The sequence below is a fragment of the Tamandua tetradactyla genome, chromosome 7 (genome assembly GCF_023851605.1).
Source record: "Tamandua tetradactyla isolate mTamTet1 chromosome 7, mTamTet1.pri, whole genome shotgun sequence".
In the NCBI taxonomy this organism is placed as follows: domain Eukaryota; kingdom Metazoa; phylum Chordata; class Mammalia; order Pilosa; family Myrmecophagidae; genus Tamandua; species Tamandua tetradactyla.
The window spans coordinates 94,989,541-94,998,456 of record NC_135333.1 but is presented as its reverse complement, the minus strand read 5'-3'; the positions used below and the strand labels follow the sequence as shown (position 1 = coordinate 94,998,456).

At 35.1% G+C, this 8,916-nt stretch overlaps 2 pseudogenes; both read right to left on the bottom strand.

Annotated features, from left to right (window-relative positions):
• Positions 1–2,575: 2,575 nt before the first annotated feature.
• Positions 2,576–8,487, bottom strand: LOC143690541 (protein PALS2 pseudogene; annotated as a pseudogene).
• LOC143689875 (ATP synthase F(0) complex subunit j, mitochondrial pseudogene) lies at positions 8,359–8,708 on the bottom strand (annotated as a pseudogene).
• Positions 8,709–8,916: the final 208 nt, after the last annotated feature.

Here is an 8,916-nt window from a genome sequence, read left to right as displayed (position 1 = left end):
CTCATTTATCATTTCTAATCTCCCCTCTTGAGGCTTAAACTTTGGACAGGGATCAAGGCTGGGTGAGGGATAGGGCCAAGGTCTCATACATCTTGTTCACTCTACAGTACTTTTTGACATTTAAAAGCATGTGCATGTATTGCTTCATAGAGATAAAAGTGACATAAAAGAATGCTGGCACAGTTCCCAGGATGACTCATTACAGCTGCCACTCTTCAGCTCTTAATGCCTTGACAGTTTAAACTAACCAGGGCCCCACTATGACCTCTTTTCTCCCTTTGGAGCTTTTCATACTGAAGGAAATAAAAGAAAGATAAACATGTTAACATCTAAAAGCATTTTAGGATAATATTTTAAAGGACTAGCCAGTAAAGTAAGAATTTCTCTTCATTAGATATCTGACAAAGATTGCCTCTCAAATCAATGAGGTAAAGATGGATATTTATTATTATTTTTCTTTATTAGAGAAATTTAAGGTTTATAGAACCAGTATACACAAAATACAGAATTCCCATATACCATTCCATATGCTATTGTGAATGGAATTTTTTTCTTGATTTCTTGTTTGGATTGCTCATTGCTTATATATAGAATACTACTAATTTGGGGGTGTTGATCTTGTACCCCATCACTATCCTGAATTCATACATTAGCTCTAGGGGCTTTGTTGTGGATTTTTTAGGATATTCTGCATATAGGATCATATCATCCAGAAATAGAAAAAGTTTTATTTTTCCTTTCCAATTTGGGTGCCTTTTCTTTTTCTTGCCTAATTGCTCTGGCAAAAATGTTCAATAAATGTTTAATAGCAGTGGTGACCTTGGGCATCCTTGTCCTTTTCCTGGTCTCTAGAGGAAATTTCCTTTTATTACTATCTTTCAAAGTGTTTTTATCAAGAAGGGGTGCTGTATCTTATTAAATTCCTTTTATGCATCAATTGAGATGATCATATTTTTAAATGTATTGTCCTATTGTGAAAAATATTTAAAACAATGTCAATACCACTTATTATCATGTATTTTCTCTTCCCTCGAAGTCCTCCCAGCTGTCATTCTATGTGAAAGCTTTGGTGAGGGGAAAAACAAATTCAATACCCAGAGATCTGATGCCTTTCACCAGACAAAGAAGATCACCAATATTTAAGCACCTAAAACCTTAAGTACAAATATCATACATATGAAAAGCCAGAAGTTATGTAAAATATTGTTAACTTAGTTTAATGATCAGTTGCATCTCTGAGCATGTTTAGGAGGGATTTATACCACTCAAGAATCTTGAAAGAAGAGACTAACAGGTGAGTGTGGAAATTTGTATATTACATTCATTTATCTCAAGGGGAAGAAATTTTTTCCTTTATTCTTAAACTGAAAAAGCACGTTTCCTAACAGAAATGTAATAAATATATACATTTTATGTAATAAATATATACATTTTATAAAATATATAATACATATATAATATGTGTACATATATTTAAATATCTAAAACAGCAGACAGTTCTTTGCAAATTTTGTAAATTGCTCTATGGATTTGGTTCACAATATAACAAATAGAACAAATATCCTGATGATCATGCCACATTTCAAAAAGCACACTGATCATTCACAAAACCCTAAATTACAAACTTAGAGACATCTTTAAATGTCACAGTAAATCTGCAGAGGCATGATACAATTGCTGAACATATCCCAACAAAGAACATTCTAATGTAGTTGGTTCATTTTTGTCAGTTAAACTTTTACATTTGAAAATAAACTTTTCTCAAATTTCATTTTGCTGTAAGGTTTTATAGGATAAGGCACTCTCTCTGTCCTCATGATCCTGCTCCCAACACCAGAGTGTACTGTGTACAGACTAAATTAGTTAGCATCAGCATGTCCCTGCAACAAATGAAAAGAGTAACCTCAAAAGAGAGTGCAAGTTATTGCTCTTCATTTTTTCATTAAAGAGAAAAATGAAGGGAAAAAAGCAATATATTTGTACAAATTAGAATGGATAGCCATACATCTTTGAAATCATGCAAAGATATAGCACTGAGCAGAATTTTGATGTCAGACTTGGATAGTAGTAGACTCACTATAGCACTGACATTAAAAGTCTGCTTCTGTAAGAAATTAAAGAGGGAGGTCATTAATGACTATTTTATCCTAGTAAGAGTAACTGATCTTTCACTAGTTAAAACACTAAACTATATGAGCTTTACAAAACTATTTCAAGTATTCATTATCACAGTGAAAATGTGAGACCAATGCTAGGGTAAATGAAAATTTATTTGATGAAAAAGGCAAGAGTACTAACTCAAAACATATACAAAATGCTTCAATGCACTTCTTTGTGATATGAATAGAAAGATTACCCATAAAAAGTTATAAAAATTAAGATAAATTATATATTAGTATATTTTCCTAATCACACTTTATGGAAAAATTTAGAATAATATACTGTTATTTCAATCTGTGCAATAAAATGCCTGAACTTGGCAGGTGTCTTCTATCTCTGAATGTATTTTATCAGTAGAAGGTTTATTTGTTGCAGTCACTTTTTAAAAGTTTTATTTTAATTGTCAACCTGATTATCAGTAAACCCAGCTTATTGGGATTGACCGTGGTTCCATTCTCAGTTTCTCAATGGCAGTTTGTAGTTTCTCAAAGGCTTTGTCTGGATTGTCATTTATAATGATCAAATCAAAATAGTGGTTGTATGCTCTCTGAATCCATGTACTTTCATCAACTGTTTTCTTCAAGTCAGAGTCCATCAAAAGCTTGGTAGTGATTCCAGCATCTATGACAGCTTTGTACTTGACACTTAATGGGCAGCAATAAATACAATGTAGGGCATGAACTCTGCTTTCCTCAACACTTTCAGTGCTTATGAGTTGACATCCAAAATACAAGCTCTTCCAGTTTGGAAAACTTCAAGAATGGAATCCATCTCGGTTTCATAGAGATTTCTTTCATATTCCCCATGTTCCAAATACTTTCCAGCTTTAATATCTGCTTCCATTTCAAATTGTGATGCGTATTTACATGCCTGCCCATCTTTTTCATCCTCTCTTAGTTTCTGTGAAATAAGTGGCACTGTGGTTCCAAATCTAGTGGGATTCAATACTATGAACATGTTCTTCAAGCTTCTTCGGCCCACCCCTTGGGGTGGAATCACTACCAAGCTTTTGATGGACTCTGACTTGAAGAAAACAGTTGATGAAAGTACATGGATTCAGAGAGCATAAAATCACTATTTTGATTTGATCATTGTAAGACTATCAGTGCTAATGTCTTCTCTGAAATGGGGGCATTTGGGCTACCTTTTCATATATCTGAATTTCATGATGATTAAACGCTGCATTTCTGTTTGTGAGATACATCATCCTTTTCTTTTCTTTTTTTTTTTTACTGTTAAGTGTTCCACAAAAAGTTCCTGAATTGTCTCAGTCTCTTCTAACAAATACTTTTCTCTTCCAGGAGTTGGCCTGGAATGAGACCAGCACTCCCTCTATCTTTTACATGGGTAGCCCAACAAATTTGGATCTTCTCTGTTTACAATCTGAAGAACTTCTCCTTTTGGAAACTTCAATCCTGCTTCCTTGCAGGGTACCAGGTTATCATTGTATGGATCATAATCAAAATGATAGTTTACAAATACCTGTTGAGGAGTAACGGTATCTCTATAGCTTGGTAAGATTTTTAGGGTGACATTTCCATTAATATTTTTGAATAACTCTTGTAACTCCTTTAAATTGTCTCCAACCTCATGGCCATTGACTACTTAATGATAATTCCCACATGAAGGAGACCTTGCCAATCTATCATTTCTCCATGAAGGATTCAGGTAATTACCAGATCCTTATTTTCAACTCTAAATGTTATTTTCAATAACTCCGCAACTTTTTTGTGAATACCGAGGATACAAATAGCATCTACTGGTAATAACTGATAATTGACGGAATTATTAATTTTTATGTTTGATGGAGGTGAATTTTATAACACTTTGATGCCACAATATCATGAACCTCCAAAAGTAACTGTGAGTGAGCCTCTTTAAATATACCAGTCAATTTTGCCACATTTCCATCCACATTTACTAGAGGAGTGATATCTTCAAGAATTTCATTGACTAATTCCAAGTTATTGTCATTGACAGCTTCTAGTTTTGAATCTTCTAGCCTCTTATGACTCTTAGCAAATGATTTCACAATAAGATTCTTCATAATCCCCTTGAGGAAAACTAGATCTATTTCTTCTGCTCCCGTAGATGAAGGCAGCTCCATAAAGTTATCTAACACCTGCTGTATTGCTGCTTCTGTGTTTAGGAACTTTCTTTTCTTCCAGGAAACTCTCTGAATTGAGGATGCTTTCTTGTTTCTTTGGCTCCACTCCCAATTTTTCAAGGTTCTTGTGTCATAATTCCCTATTCTAGTTCCCTATCACCAGTTTGCACCTCAACCACCTCTGCGCCACTGCCACCACTCCCTGCACCCGTTGCTGCTCTTCTCCCTCAAATACTCAGGGCTCACCAGTGGGAATTGGAAATGTGTCTCTTCACCCCTTCACTTGCTTCCCACTCTGCCCTGGCTCCAGTGGCTGCCACCAACACTCATACAGCTGATCATTTGATTTTATTCCTTCATTTTGTTAATGTGGTGTATTACATTAATTGATTTCTTATATTGAACCAACATTGCAACCAGGAATAACTCCCATTTGATCACGGTATATACTTCTTTAAATATGCTGTTGGATTCAGATTGCTAGTATTTTGTTGAGGATTTTCACATCCATATTTATAAGAGAGATTTGTGTGTAATTTTGTTTTCTTATCGTATCTTTATCTGGCATTGGTGTAGTGGTGATGTTTCCCTTACAGAACGATTTTTGGAGTATTCCTTCCTCTTCAATTTTTAGGAAGAGTTCGAGTAGAATTGGAGTTAATGTTTGGTAGAATTACCCTTTAAAGCCTTCTGATCCTGGACTTTTCTTTGTTGGGAGGTTTTTCTAGACTTTTGAAAATTGTAAAATATAACATATATACAAAGTGAAGAAATAAAGAAAACAATAATTTTCAAAGCACACTTCAACAAGTAAATACAGAACAGACTCCAGAGTTTGCCATGGGCTACCATTCCACCATCTTGGATCTCTCCTTCTAACTGCTCCAAAACAGTGGAGACTAGAAGGAATATAAATATAGGGATTCAGCAGCTGTATTCATTTCTTAAATCCATTTTCTCTTTTATACCTCCTCATTCTGCTTTAAGCCTTCTCCCAATCTGTAGGGATCATTGGGTAAAGCCCATTCTTAGCTTTTCATATTGAGAAGGGGTGTCCATATAAAGAATAGGGAGATGAAATTATAATCTTGGAGAGGCTGGTCCCACTGAGATTCAAGATTCATCTGACTTAGGAACCCTCTGGGTATTATATGTTCCAGGAAGGCAACCCTAGTGCATGAAATTTTTATAGAGTCTCAGTTTTAGTCCTAAGTGTTCTTAAGGGTCAAAAGGAGTGATATTGATTGTAGTTTAGCAAACCATGGCAATTAGCACTATCTAACTGAAGCTAGCATAAGAGTAGCCTCCAGAATAGCCTCTCGACTCTATTTGATCTCTCTTAGCTACTGAGGTATTATTTTATAACACATCTTTCCCCCCTATTGTTGGGAAGTTTTTGATGAAGAGTCAATCTCTACTAATTGGCTTATTTATATCTTCTCTTTTTGTCTTTGTCAATTTAGCTAACAGTGTTAATTTTGTTGGTCTTTTCAAAGAACTAACCTTTTTTTTTTTCAATTCTATTTTTCATTTTATTTCATTTATCTCTGCTCTAATGTTTATTATTTCCTTCCTTTTGCTTGCTTTGGGTTTCGTTTGCTTTTCTTTTTCTAGTTCTTCTAATTTGAGGCCAGATTTCTGATTTGAAGTCTTTCTTCTTTTTTAGTGTAAGAATTTAGACTTAATAAAGTTTGCTTTCAGCACTGCCTTTGCTGCATCCTGTAAGTTTGGGTGTGTTATAGTTTCATTTTCATTCACCTCTAGATATTTCTTAATTTAGCTTGATTTTCTCCTTAACCTACTGGTTGTTTACTAGTGTGTTCTTTAATTTCCACCTATTTGAGAGTTTTCCATTTCTTCCTCTATTATCGATTTCTAGCTTCATTCCATTGTGGTCAGAGAAATTTGTTTTGTGCTTTATCCTAGGAATGATCCACGTGTACACAAGAAGAATGTGTATTCTGTTTTCATTGAGTGGAGTGTTCCATATATGTCGATTATATCTGTTGGTTTAGTGTGTTATTCAAGTCTTGTACTTCCTTATTGACCTTCTGACTGGATGTTCTGTCCATTTTTGAGAGTGGTATATTAAAATCTCCTATTAATGTAGAATCCTTGATTTTTTCCTTCATGTCTGTTAGCATTTGCTTCATATAGGTCCGTATATATTTAGAATAGTTATATCTTCCTGTTAGTTTGTCTCCTTTATCAGTGTATAATGACCATCTTTGTCCCTCATAACTGTTTTTACTATTACTTTGTCCCTCATAACTGTTTTACTAAGTCTTTCCTATTTTTTTATTCTTGCATAAGTAGGAATCAAACCCAGGTCTCCAGCATGGCAGGTGAAAACTCTGCCTGCTGATCCACCATGGCCTGCACTTTTTAAAATATTATTTATTTATGTTTTTTTACTTCAAGTCTTTTTTATCTGTTATAGTACAACTACCCCAGCTCTCTTTTGTTTATTACTTGCACGGTATACTTTTTCCCCATCTTTTCACCCTTAGACTACTTGCATCTTTGACTTTATCTTGCAGAATAGCATATAGCTGTGCCATGCTTTTTTTATCCCTTCAGATAATCTCTGTTTTTTGGCTGGGGAGTTTACTCCAGTTATATCTAAAGTCACTACTGATAATATAGGAAGTTCTTCTGCCATTTTGCTATTTAACCTTTGTAAATCTTGCACTGTTTTTGTCCCTCACTTCTATTAATGCCTACCTTTACATTTATTTGCTTTTTTGCATTGTACCATATCAAATGCCTTCTTATTTATATATGGATTTTTTTCATCTGTTTTACCTATGGTTACCATGGGTTAAAAGTTCACATCCTAAATATATAACAATCGTATTGGTTTGATGGCAACCTCAGCAGTGCGCACATATGATTTTTCTTCTACCCCTCTGTTCCCCCACTTTTTTTTTTTGCATTTGTTGCCACTTATATATCTGTACATTGAATGTCCAAAATCACATATTTATCTTTAATTTTTATGCATTTGTACTGTATTTTAGCACCTGTAGGAAGTAAAAAGAGGAGTTACACACCAAATAATATAATGCAATAATATGGCATTTGTGTTACCGAAATGGTTACCTTTATCACAGGTCTTTATTTCTTTATGTTTTGAGCACTGTCTAGTGACTTTTCCTTTCAGTCTGAAGAACTCCCTTTAGCATTGCTTGTAGGGTAAGTTTAGTGGTGCTGAACTCCATCAGCTTTTGCTTACCTGAGAATGTTTTCATCTCCCCCTAATTTTTTTTTTCTTTTTAAATCTTTTTTATTCTATCCCCCTCATTTTTGAAGGAGAGTCTTGCAAGATATCAAATTCTTGGCAGGCAATGGTTTTCTTTTAGCACTGTAAGTATTTCAACACACAGCCTTCTTCCCTCCATGGTTTCCAGTGATAAACCAGCACTCAATCTAATCGGGACTCCCATGTACGTAGCACATTGCTTTTCTCTTGCAGCTTTCAGAACTCTCTCTTTGTCTTTTGCATTCTATAGTGTAATCAATATATGACCAGGAGTTAATTTTTCTTCATTTTCATCTTGTTTGGTGGTTCTCTGAGCTTCTTGGATGTGCATGCTCACATCTTTTGCTAAGTGTGGGAGTTCTCTATCTTTTAAAAAATATATATATTTAAAAATATATTATTTAAAATATATAAATACACACACACATATATACTATTCCTTCTGCCCCTTTTTCTCTTTCTTCTTTTCTGGGACCTCGATAATGCACATATTGATGTGCTTGATGGTGTTCCATAGCTATCTTAGGCTATTTTTTCTTTCAATATTTCTTTTTTCTATCTGCTCCTCAGCTTTACTCATTTCAAGTGTCTTATCTTCAAATTCATTGATTCTTCTGTCAGCTCCAAATCTACCCTTGAAACTCTCCTGGATACTTTTTGTTTCAGTTATTGTAGTAACTGAACTACAATACTCTAGTAGTTTCTTTTTGGTTCCTCTTAAATTTTTCTATCTCTTTGCTAAAATTATCATATTGCTTATTCATTGTTTTCCAGATATCTTTTAGTTATTTCTTCATTCTTTCCTTCATCTCCTCAAGCATTCTTTTTTTTTCACCTTCCAGACAGGTTTATTCATGCCATGAAGCCACAATGCTTACATGAATATACAATAACGTCCCGGGCCCCATGTAACAGGGCTGCCGTCCATGTACAGCTTGACTGCCGTCGCATCTGACATGCTCTCCAGGTACAGCTGGTTAATGGTGACCGTGAGCAGGTGTCGGGCTCAAAGCTTTCAAAGCTTTACTTCTTTTATCAGCACTCCTGATTTTTAAACGATGAAGGCCATCAAACCCATTCCTGCCCAAATCTCCTGGTAGACTTGGGTGTAGTAGGGTTTCACGGGGACCCAGACATTTTTCATAATGCTCTGAAGCATCTTGGCATTAGACTAGCGGCTCCGGCTGGATGACAAACCCACCGCCCACGGCTCCGAAAGGTCCTCCTCAAGCATTCTTAAGATCATTTTTTAAAGGGCTTTGTTCAGTATGTCCACATTCTTTTTTTCTTCATTGGCTTTTCTGGGTTTTTATCCTCTTTCTTTGGATGGGCCATCATTTCCATTTTGGAAAAAGCTTGGAGTCAACACAGCAGAGATGTTTGGAGG